Raw genomic sequence first — 12,304 nt, forward strand, 5'->3', positions numbered from 1 at the left:
TCATATCTGGCTTTTATGATCTCGAGGTATGTTCCTTCTATCCCTACCCTCTTGAGTGTTTTTATCAAGAAACGATGCTATATTTTGTCAAATGCTTTCTCTGCATCTATTGAGCGGATCATATGGTTCTTGTCCTTTCTTTTATTGATGTGATCAATCACGTTAATTAATTTTGTGGATTTTGTGGATATTGAACCAGCCCTGCATCCCAGGTATAAATCCCACTTCATCGTGGCGAATAATTTTTTTAATGGAGCCGTATGGCTAATATCTTGCTGATGATTTTTGCATCCATGTTCATCAGGGAAATTGGTCTATAGTTCTCCTTTTTAGTGGGTCTTTGTCTGGTTTTGGAATCGAAGTAATGCTGGCCTCATAGAAAGAGTTTGGAAGTTTTCCTTCCATTTCTATTTTTTTGGAACAGCTTCAAGAGAATAGGTATTAACTCTTCCTTAAATGTTTGGTAGAATTCCCCTGGAAAGCCATGTGGCCTGGACTCTTGTTTTTTGGGAGAGTTTGGATTACTAATTCGATTTCCTTACTGGTTATGGGTCTGTTCAAATTTTCTATTTCTTCCTCTTTCAGTTTTGATAGTGTATATGTTTCTAGGAATTTGTCCATTTCTTCCAGATTATCCATTTTATTGACATATAACTGCTTATAATATTCTCTTATTATCGTTTTTATTTCTGTTGTGTTGGTTGTGATCTCTCCTCTTTCATACTAGATTTTACTTATTTGGGTCCTTTCCTTTTTCTTCTTGATCATATTGGCTAGTGGTTTATCAATTTTGTTAATTCTTTCAAAGAACCAGCTTCTGGTTTCATTGATCTGTTCTACTCGTTTATTGGTTTCGGTAGCATTAATTTTTGCTCTAATCTTTGCTATTTCCTGTCTTCTGCTGGTTTTGGGTTTTATTTTCTGTTTTTTCCCAGCTCCTTAAGGCATAAGGTTACGTTGTGTATCTGAGACCTTTCTTCCTTCTTTAGGAAGGCCTGGATTGCTATATACTTTTCTCTTATGACCGCCTTTGCTGTGTCCCAGAAGTTTTGGGTTGTGGTGTTATCATTTTCAGTGACTTCCATATACTTTTTAATTTCCTCTTTAACTGCTTGCTTAGCCCATTCAGTCCTTAGTAGAATGTTCTTCAGTCTCCAAGTATTTGTTACCTTTCCAAATGTTTTCTTGTGGTTGATTTCGAGTTTCATAGCATGTGGACTGAAAATATGCACGGTATGATCTCGATCTTTTTGTACATACATAAGACTGGTTTCTGTCCCAGTATATGTTCTATTCTGGAGAACGTTCCATGTGCACTGGAGAAGAATGCATATTCTGCTGCTCTAGGATGAAATGTTCTGAATATATCTGTTAAGTCCATCTAGTCTAGTGTGTCATTCAAAGCCATTGTTTCCTTGTTGATTTTTTGATTAGATGATCTGTCCATTGCAGTGAATGGGATATTGAAGTCTCCTATTATTATGGTATTACTACTGATGAGTTTCTTTATGTTTGTGATTAACTGATTTATATATTTGCATCCCTCCACATTGGTACATAAATGTTTACAATTGTTAGGTCTTCTTGGTGGATAGACCCCTTGACTATGATATAATGCCCTTCTGCATCTCTTGATACAGTCTTTATTTTAAAGTCTAGATTGTCTGATATAAGTATGGCTACTCCGGCTTTCTTTTGTTGACCATTAGCATGATAGATGGTTCTCCATCCCCTTATTTTCAATCTGAAGGTGGCTTGAGGTCTAAAGTGGGTCTCTTGCAAACAGCATATAGATCGATTTTGTTTTCTTATGCATTCTGTTACCCTATGTCCTTGATTGGAGCATTGAGACCATTGACATTTAGAGTGAGTACTGAAAGATATGAATTTATTGCCATTATGATGCTTGTAGAGGTGGAGTTTCTGGTGGTGTTCTCTGGTCCCTAATTTTTCTTGCTTTTGGTATATATATACATATATATATATACATATATATATGTATATATACATGTATATATACATATATACACATATATACATATATCTTTTCTCCCTCTCCCCTCAGAGATGTCCCCTTGAAATTTCTTGCAAGGCTGGTTTAGTGGTAACAAACTCCTTTAATTTTTGTTTGTCTGCAAAACTTTTCATCTCTCCTTCTATTTTGAATGACAGCCTTGCTGGATAAAGAATTCTTGGCTGCATATTTTTCTGATTCAGGACACTGAATATATCCTGCCACTCCTTTCTGGCCTGCCAAGTTTCTGTGCATGGGTCTGCTGTGAACCTGATCTGTCTTCCCTTGTAGGTTAGGGACTTTTTTTCCCTTGCTGCTCTCACGATCCTCTCCTTGCCTGAGTATTTTGTGAATTTGACTATGATATGTCTTGTTGATGGTCGGTTTTTGTTGAGTCTCATGGGGGTCCTCTCCTTCCTGGATATTGATGTCTGTGTCTTTCCCCAGGTAAGAATGTTTTCAGCTATGATTTGCTCACATAACCCTTCCATCCCTATTTCTCTCTCTTCCTCTTCTGGGACCCCTATGATTCTGATGTTGTTCCTTTTGAATGAGTCACTGATTTCTCTAATTCTTAAATCGTGCTCTTTGCCTTCATCTCCCTTTCTTTCTGCTTTGTTATTCTCTAAAGTTTGTCCTCTATATCACTGATTCTCTGTTCTGCCTTGTCCATCTTTGCCGCCGCTGCGTCAATCCATGATTGCAGCTCAGTGATAGCATTTTTAATTTCATTCTATTTTTTACTTCTTTTATCTCTGCAGAAAGGGATTCTAATTTTTTTTGACTCTAGCTAGGATTCTTATTTTCGTGATTCTAAATTCTGGTTCAGACATCTTGCTTGTATCTGTGTTGCTTAAATTCCTGGGGCTCTCGTTTTTTCGTGCTCTTTCTTTTGGGGTGAATTCCTTCGTTCTGTCATTTTAAGGGAGAAAAGGAATTTATGAGGTAGAAAAATCGAAGTTAAAAAAATTAAAATAAAAAATATTAAAATTAAACAATTAAACACACACACACACACACACACACACACACACACACACACATCGAATAGATGATGCTAGATCCTAGATGTGTTTTGGTCTGGGTGTTGAAAGTAGTTTGACAGATTAGAGAAAATAAAGGGAAGGAAGAAAATAATAAAAAATAAAAAAGTATAAATGAAATCACTTGAGAATTTGAAAAAATGAATACACTGAAGTAGACTAAAATGAGATAATATGAGTAAAATAGAATTTGAAAAAATATACAGAAAAGTAAAGAATAAAGTAGAAAAAAAATCAATGAAAATTAATAAAAATTAAAAATTAATATGAATCTCTTCTCTTCCTGTATTCAACAAAAAGAAAAGAAACAAAAAAGAGAAAAAAGATTTAAAAAATAATAAAAAAAGGAAATCGTTTGAGAATTTGAAAAGGTGAATACACTCTAGTAGACTAAAATAAAATGATGGAAGTGAATAGAATTTGAAATAATTTACATAAAAGCAAAAAATATAGTGAAAAAATTAAAGGAAAACATTTTTAATAGAAATTTAAAGTAAAAATGAAGTTTTTCTCTATCTGCACTCAAGAAAAAGAAAAGAAAGGAAAAAGAAAAAACTAAAGAAAAAAGAAAAAAAGGATATCGTTCGAAAATTTGAAAAGGTGAATACACTGAAGTAGACTAAACTAAAATGATAGTAAATAGAATTTACTAAACTGAAGTTACTAAACTAAAATGAAGTAAATAGAATTTGAAAAAATGTACATAACATCAAAAATATACTAATAAAAATTAAGGAAAAATATTTTTAATTAAAATGGAAAATAAAAATGAGTCTTTTCTCTTTCTGTATTCAAGAAACAGAAAAGAAGTATAAAAGAGGGGAAAAAAAAGAAAGAAAATTGAATAGATGAACCTGCTAACATATTGAAGTAGGACTGAAAGTGATTCGTTTTCCCCTAGAAGTCAGTCTATGCAGCTCTTTCTAGTCCATAAATTAAGCTGGCAGTGAGTCTTGTGTTCTTGAAGAGCAATGTTGGCCTAGTTGGGCGGGGCTCGGTGTAATGGCTCCGCTTTTCACTAGGTGGCGCTGCTAGCCTACTGGGGTGGATTGTTGCCGGGCTCCTAGGTGCGTGCGTATGCGCATTCGCGAGAGTGGCAAAAATGGCATCACCCAGCTACCAACTCTGTTCTCCCTGATCAGTAATCGCACACCTTTGTCTTCAGGTTTCGTCTACTCCCCGTGTTTTCACTCTCCGTGACCAGGCCCCAGGCAGTACTTGTCTCCCGAGTTGTGTCTCAGATATGTGGCTATTTTCCCTGGCCCCTTGCTTCCGAAGGACTACGGCTTTGACCCGTCCCGCCCCTCTTCAGGAGGGTCTCAGCGAGCAATGGCCGAATGAGCAATGGCTGAAGGTCGGCTGTACCCAGGAATACTTTCTGGACCCTGCTGCTGCTGGTGCCCCGAGACTGTGGCCAGGTACCAGCTCGCCTGAGAAAAAGTTCAAAAGAGAGTGTAGCAGCAGCATTTCAGGGATTATGGAAAATCGCAACACGCATCTGGCACCAGATTTCACCCTTAACGACCTTGTTACAGCACCAGCGAATGTGGCCATTTTCTGGGGTCTGCTGGGACCAGGTGGCTTCAACAGTCTCTACCAAATGTCCTTCCAGCAGTGGAACTGCTTTTTCCCGTGTGGCCCAAGAACCTCCCGGGCCCCACTCTGTTCCTGGGGATTCACCTTTCCCACCAGAGCACCGCCAGGTATCGAGCTGCAGAGTTGCAGACTCTGCTCCCCTTGTTTACAGTCTTAATAGAGTTTAAACCCTCTCCTTTCTCCCTTTTTAGGTTAGTCCCTGCAGCTGTTTCCAATTTTCTGTTTTCTCTCCAGCTGCTTTTGGGGAGGGGTGATATTCCCGTATTCTCCCCCCTCCCCAATCTCCATCCTCTCTCTGCCCGCAAAAGAGATTCCCTACCTTTCGGGGCTTCTTGCTCCCCAAGTTTAGCTCTCCACTCCATGTACCTGCTGAATTCTGTGGTTCAGGTTGTGCCGATTGTTGTACTAATCCTCCAATCAGTTTTCTGGGTGTGTAGGATGGTTCAGTGTTGGTCTGGCTGTATTTTATGGATGCGAGGCACAAAAAGCTTCCATGCTGTTCTGCCATCTTGGCTCCTCCCTCATATTTCTTATTGTATAAAATATTGTTGCTTTATATGTATTTTATTAATTATAGAAACTACTGCCAAGCATTACTTGAAGTGTATTTTTAATTTTTATTTTTTGAGGGAGAGATAGTGTGTACATGTGAGCAGAGTAGGGACAGACAGAGAAAGAGAGAGAACCCCAAACAGGAAACACACTCAGCGCAGAGCCCTATGCAAGGCTCAATCCCAAGGAACCTTAAGATCATGACCTGAGCCAAAATCACGAACGGGATACTCATCCGACTGAGCCACCCAGGGGCCCCTTAATTCTTTTATCTCTCTGACTTTTAATCTTCCCTAAGAAGCTTTAAAATATTTGTTAAGTTAAAAATATTGCCATTTGTTTAGTCACAGTGCAACTATGGAAATGTTTTAGGAGAATAGATACAGTTACATAAAGAATATATTTCTATTTCAGGTGCATGCCATTACAAGCCCCATCGGAGTGTTAATGATTTCTACATGTGTTTATGTACATTTATATCTACAGGTGCTGCATTTGTGAATGGGATTTGCCATTCTAGTTTGCTTTCTATTGTATTTTTGAATATAAATAAATGGAAGGCTTATTTTTAGGGTGTGTTATTTCCTAAATGCTTATAATTTCAACAAATTGTTAGAAACAAATTATTGAATATCACATTTAGAATAAGTTTGAAGTAAATAAGAACATTGCCTTCTTCCATTTCATATGAACATTTAAATTAATGTCTGATTTCATTTCTTTGACTAATAAAGGAATACGATTAAATTATCATCCTATAGTGAAAATTCTTTATTTTTTCCATACTTTAAAGAAAATTGTGACATAATCTATGAAAAATCTGTTTTAATATACATTGTTGTTTTAAACTCTCTCTCTTTGATTAGTAGTTGAAAGGAAAAAATGTATTCCCTATTCTATTTGGATTGGTGATTCTGTTCATGTTTATAAAGTCAAGAGGCATGAATCATCAAGTGTATGTTTTGAACCAGATTCCTTTAGAGTATAGCCTCATTTACATTATAAAAATAACTTCCATGTTTTCAGTCATTTTACTATTTTTTCTTATTTTCAAGTTGTTGTGAACTTTTACCTTTTGATATACATGTAAATGCGTGTTAGTTGGAAGTAGGAACAAAGGCCAATATGATATGTAAACCTGATGTCCTATTACCCTGGAAGATTGACAGTTATTTTTATTATCAGTCCACTATGTCATTAATGATTTGTTCAAATCTTGAGTTTCCAAAATAGAAGTAAGGACTTCAAAGGAATTACTAACAAACATACATTTTCCCTAGGTAGAGTTTTTCACCAATTCTTCTATCTCTATACATTTTCTGAAAGACTGAAATTTAACAGCTATCAATTTATACATTTATGTATTTGCTATCAATCAGATGATCTCATATACATCCACATGTCTTAATACATTTTTATGTATGTCAAAACAGGACTGCCTCTTCAGGGATCCATGCCATAGCGATTGAATCATGGGATTAATGATTCAGAATCTCCAATAATAGAAGAGGGAGAGGACTGTGAATTAGCAAAGTTAGAGAAGTCCTTTAAGGAGATGAAATGTTTGCCACGTTTGCTCTCAGAAACTTCCGCACAGAGTTCCACAAAGCAATAAAGCTCGGCTCTATCTAACAGCATATGCGTGAGTATTTTTCCTAATATGCTGAAGAGGGTGAAAATGGTGAAGGTGAGTTGTTGCTAGAAAAACAAAAAGGTAACAGTATCTTCTCTCTCTTCAAGATCCTCATGAATGACAATTGCACATGGCTTGCAGTACAGACTGGGCTTTTTTACTTTCCCAAATGGCTAGTTATCTGACCTCCCCTTAATTATTAAGTAACACATATTTGCCCCATCAATAGGAAATGTTCCTATGGAAAAAATAAAAAAGCTCATCTTGCTGATACTTATAAAGTCCATAGAGAAAAAAGAAGATCCAGTAAAGCAGATCAGTGAAGTATATATTCTACACAATAAAGGGCATCAATTTCTGTAAGACTCTAAGATAGTCACTTTAGTAGTCATTTAGAGATCTATAAAAAAATGATAGAAGTTCTTCTGAGGAGCAGGAAACAGAGTTGTCTGTAGATGAATTAATAAGAAGAGAAGGGTAGGGTGCCTGAGTGGCTCAGTCGGTTAAGCATCCAACTTCAGCTCAGGTCATGATCTCGCAGTTCGTGAGTTTGAGCCCTGCGTCAGGTCCTGTGCTGACAGCTCAGAGCCTGGAGTCTGCTTTGGGTTCTGTGTCTCCCTGTCTCTCCCTGCCCCTCCCCTGATCACACTCTGTCTCTCAAAAATGAATACACATTTAAAAAGTTAAATAAGAAAAGAAGGGTAATGATGCTTTGGAATGACTTATGATCAAACTACTAACCGGCCTGAAAATATCACTTAAGGTTAGAGACCAACTGTAATGTCTATGTGGATCAAGGCAACCACACCAAGTGGTGATAAAATTGTGCCTCCATTGATGAATGTTCACTGTGTCTTTGGAGCACTTTTTTGTAGATATTCCTTGCAAGTTAAACTTTTCTGAACAAATGTGAGTATTATTTTTTCCTGGTAAGAAATGATAATATTTGATGAATGACTGTACTATCAGAACTTACAACATTATAGTTAAATTGGGAAACCTTGGCTTAATTACTATACTTGACACTCAGAAATCTTTCAAGACTTGGCATATCCTGTAAGTCTAAGGTTTCAGTTGCCTCAGTTTTAACTTCCTTAAATAAATAGATTCCTTCCCTCTCCCTGCCTGAAGTTTTCTACATGTAAATGATCTGTGTCTGTCTGTTTAACCTAAAATGGTTTATTCCCTCTTCATGGAGAACCACGTCTGAATCCTGCCCTGGATCTGTTGGGTCTTCACAGAGAGAAAGGTTGAGGAATTGGTGTCACAAGCAGGGAAAGCAGGCATAGATAATTTGAGGTATTTTCTCTAGGAGTCAGCACTTATGTTCATTCAGTAGATAACTTTCACATAGCCTGTTATCTCATACAGGACCAATCTGAGCAAAAGTAGTATATGTATATAATACAGAATTCTTTCTTTTTTTTAATATGAAATTTATTGTCAAATTGGTTTCCATACAACACCCAGTGCTCATCTCAACAGGTGCCCTCCTCAATGCCCATCATCTACCCATCCCTCCCTCCCACCCGCCATCAACCCTCAGTTTATTCTCATTTTTTAAGAGTCTCTTATGGTTTGGCTCCCTCCCTCTCTAACTTTTTTTCCTTCCCCTCCCCATGGTCTTCTGTTAATTTTCTCAGGATCCACATAAGAGTGAAAACATATGGTGTCTGTCTTTCTCTGCATGACTTATTTCGCTTAGCATAACACTCTCCAGTTCCATCCACGTTGCTACAAAGGGCCATATTTCATTCTTTCTCATTGCCAAGTAGTATTCCATTGTGTATATAAACCACAATTTCTTTATCCATTCATCAGTTGATGGACATTTAGGCTCCTTCCATTATTTGGCTCTTTTTGAATTCTTTCAAAAAAAAAAGTCACATTCACTATTGTTCACATCTGTTATCCAAGTACGTCTCCACGCTTAAGAATCTACTATTTCTACTATTTCTACTACTATTTCTATTTAGTAAAACATTGAGGGTAGACAAAGGAAAAACTGATCTTACATCAGTTTTGTCTTTTCTCAAGAAACTAGAGATTATGATAAATTTTAACTTCCCACATGTATATTAATCTTTCAGAGTATTTGTGAAAAGTAGTTACCCTTCACCTTCAGAGTGTGATTCAGTATATCTCTTCATATATCCTGTGATTCCATCTGTCTCTTCTATCTGGCAATCCTGTTCAAGTCTTAACTCAGTTGACAAAATTCAGGTATATTTGTTTCTCTGCTCCCAAGAAAGCAGATCGTATCTTTGTAAGTGTTTGCATGAAGAGAGAGCTAGAGGGCTGTGATGTACATCAGAAAGGAGATTGGTATAAATGGACATCATGTCCCTAGGGATATTCTGTTCACATTTCAAAGAGAATGATCAAAACATCTATCATCTGACTGCAATCTGGAATTATCCATGGGGAGAACATTTGTTCTATTTAACAAACACATATTTATTTGATGCTCTGAACTGTTCAAACACTGTTTCATGAATTTTAAAAAAATATTAGGGAAACTAACATAACACTGTACATTAGTTATACTTAAAAAATAGGTAATATCACACAAACCCTAAGTAGCAGGTGCTGTTATGAGCCATGCTTTATAGATGAATAAGTTGAGTTCAAGAGAGGTTAAGCAGCGTGGTAAAGACACACAGTAAGTGAATATTTGAACCTTTGCAAGCTTGCTTCAAGGCCAATGCTCTTAACTGCTCTGCTTAGTTTTCAGTTTCACTGCAATCAACTTTCTCTGCCTGTTGCTTCTATGGCATGAGGGTTAAAGACTTCACGTGTTCTCTCTATTCTTTAAAAGGTTATTAAAACTATCTCATGTATCAGTTCTATTTGCTTTCAACAAGATCATCTGTGAGCCTAAGATACACTATCATATTCCCTTTCTTCACAAACCAGCCTTTCAACTCTCATCAGCTACCACAGAGTGGACACTCTTGTTTCATCTGTTGCCCCAGAGACTTTTCAACGTTGGTGAGCAACTGCTTTCCGTCAATAGAAAACTTTCTCAATCTGTCTCTTCCCCAACCGCAGCTTTATTGAGATATAACTGACTTATAACATTGTATAAAGTTTGAGGTGTATAACATGTTGACTTGATACATTTACATGCTGCAAAATTATTACCACCATAACATCAGCTAACATCTCTGTCTTGTCACATAATTATCATTTTTGTTTCTTGTGGTGAGACCATTTACAGTCTATTCTCTTAGCAACCTTCACCTATATGATACAGTATCATTAGCTATAATGGCCATGCTATACATTAGATACCCAGAAATTGTTAATTTTATAACTGGAAGTTTGTGCCCTTTGACTAATATCTCTCTATTTCTCTTACCCACCTGTCCCTGGGAACAACCACTCTACTCTGTTTTTGACTTCAACTTCAATAGATTCCACATATAAGATGTATTGTACAATATTTGCCTTTTTCTGTCTGACTTATTTCACTTAGTATTATGTTCTCAAGTTCTATCTAAGTTGTCACAATGGCAGGATTTTCTTCTTTCTTATGGCTGAATAATATTTTATTATTAATATTTATTTATTATAATATTATTTATACATATATCATGTTGTTTTATTCATTCATTTGTAGACACACAGGTTATTTCCATGTTGTGGATCATGCTGTGATGGACATGGGGGGTGTTATATTGTAACTGCTCAGTTAAATTTATTCCTAAGTATTTTATTGTTTTATGCTATTGTAAATGGATTGCTTTCCTCACTTCTTTTTCAAATGCTTTGTTGTTAGTGTATAGAAATACAACTGTTTTCTGTATGTTGATTTATATCCTGCAACTTTACTGAATTTTCTGATTAACTATAGCAGGGATTTTTTTGTTTTTTGTTTTTTGTTTTTGTTTGTTTTTTGTTTGTTTCTTTGTTTGTTTTGGTGGAATCTTCAGGATTTTCTCTGTATAGGATCATATCTGCAAACAGAGATGGTTCTATTTCTTCTTTCTTATTTGGATGCCCTTTTTTTCTTGCCTGACTGCTCTGTCTAGGATTCTCAGTTTTGTAGAATAAAAGTGGGGAGCATTGACACACTTGTCTTATTCCTGATCTTTGATGAAAAACTCAACCTTTCACCATTGAATATGAAGTTGACCATGGGTTTGTCTCATATGGCCCTTATTATGTTGAGGTATGTTTCTTCAATACTCAATTTCTTGAGAGTTTATACCATGCAAGGATAATGTACCTTGTTAAATTCTTTTTCCTGTATCTATTGAGATGATCACATCACTTTTTATTTTATTCCATTAATGTGGCATATCACATTTATTGATTGGCATAGGTTGACTCATCCTTATATCCCAGAGATAAATCCCACTTAATCATGATTTATGATCATTTTAATATACTATTGTGTTGTGTGCTTTGTGTGTGCAGAGTGCTAATATATCATCTAAAATTTTTGCATCTGTATTCATCAAGATTATTGGTCTCTAATTTTGTTTTCTTGTAGTGTCCTTATCTGGCTTTGGTATTAGAGTTATGCTGGCCTTGTAAAATGAGTTTGGACGTATTCCTTCCTCTTCAGTTTTTTTTGAAAGAGTTTGAGAAGTATTGGCATTAATTTACTTTAAATATTTATTGGGATTCCCCAGTGCAACCATCTGATCCTGGACTTTTCTGCGTGGAATGGTTTGGATTACTGATTACATTTCCTTACTCATTGTTAGTCTGTTCAAATTTTCTGTTTCTTAATGATTCAGTCTTTGTAAGTTTTATGTTTTTAGGCATTTATCCATTTCTTCTACATTATCCCATTTGTTGTTTCTGTGATATCAGTTGTAATGTCTCCTTACTCTTTTCTAATTTTATTTACTTGAGTCTTCTCTCTTTTTTTCATAGTAGCTAAAGTTTCGTAATTCTTTTTACCTTTTCTAAAAAAACAACTCTTAGTTTTATTGATTATTTCCACATTTTTAAATTTCCATTTTATTTATTTCTAGTATGGCCATTGTTCTTTCTTTCTCTTTGCCATCTTTGGGCTTAGTTTGTTCTGTTTCTAATACCTTGAGATGAAAAGTGAGGCTTTTTTTTAATGTTTTGTTATTTATTTTTGAATAAGAGACAGAGAGAGACAGAGTGTGAGCTGGGGAGGGGAAGAGAGAGAGAGGGAGACACAGAATCTGAAGCAGACTCCAGGCTCTGAGCTGTCAGAATGGAGCCAGACACAGGGCTTGAACTCACAAGCTGTGAGATCATGGCCTGAGCCAAAGTTAGATGCTTAACTTACTGAGCCCCCCAGGGACCCCAGAAAAGTGAGGGTTTTTATTTGAAATATTTCTTGTTTCTTAATGTTGGCATTTATGGCTATAGACTTCCCTGTTAAAACTGCTTTTGAATCATTGCATATGGGTTTTTTATGTTTATTTATTTATTTTGACAGAGAAAGAGAGAGAGAGCAAGAGAACATCAGCACAAGTG

This window comes from Neofelis nebulosa, chromosome 10 (genome assembly GCF_028018385.1).
Source record: "Neofelis nebulosa isolate mNeoNeb1 chromosome 10, mNeoNeb1.pri, whole genome shotgun sequence".
Lineage (NCBI taxonomy): Eukaryota > Metazoa > Chordata > Mammalia > Carnivora > Felidae > Neofelis > Neofelis nebulosa.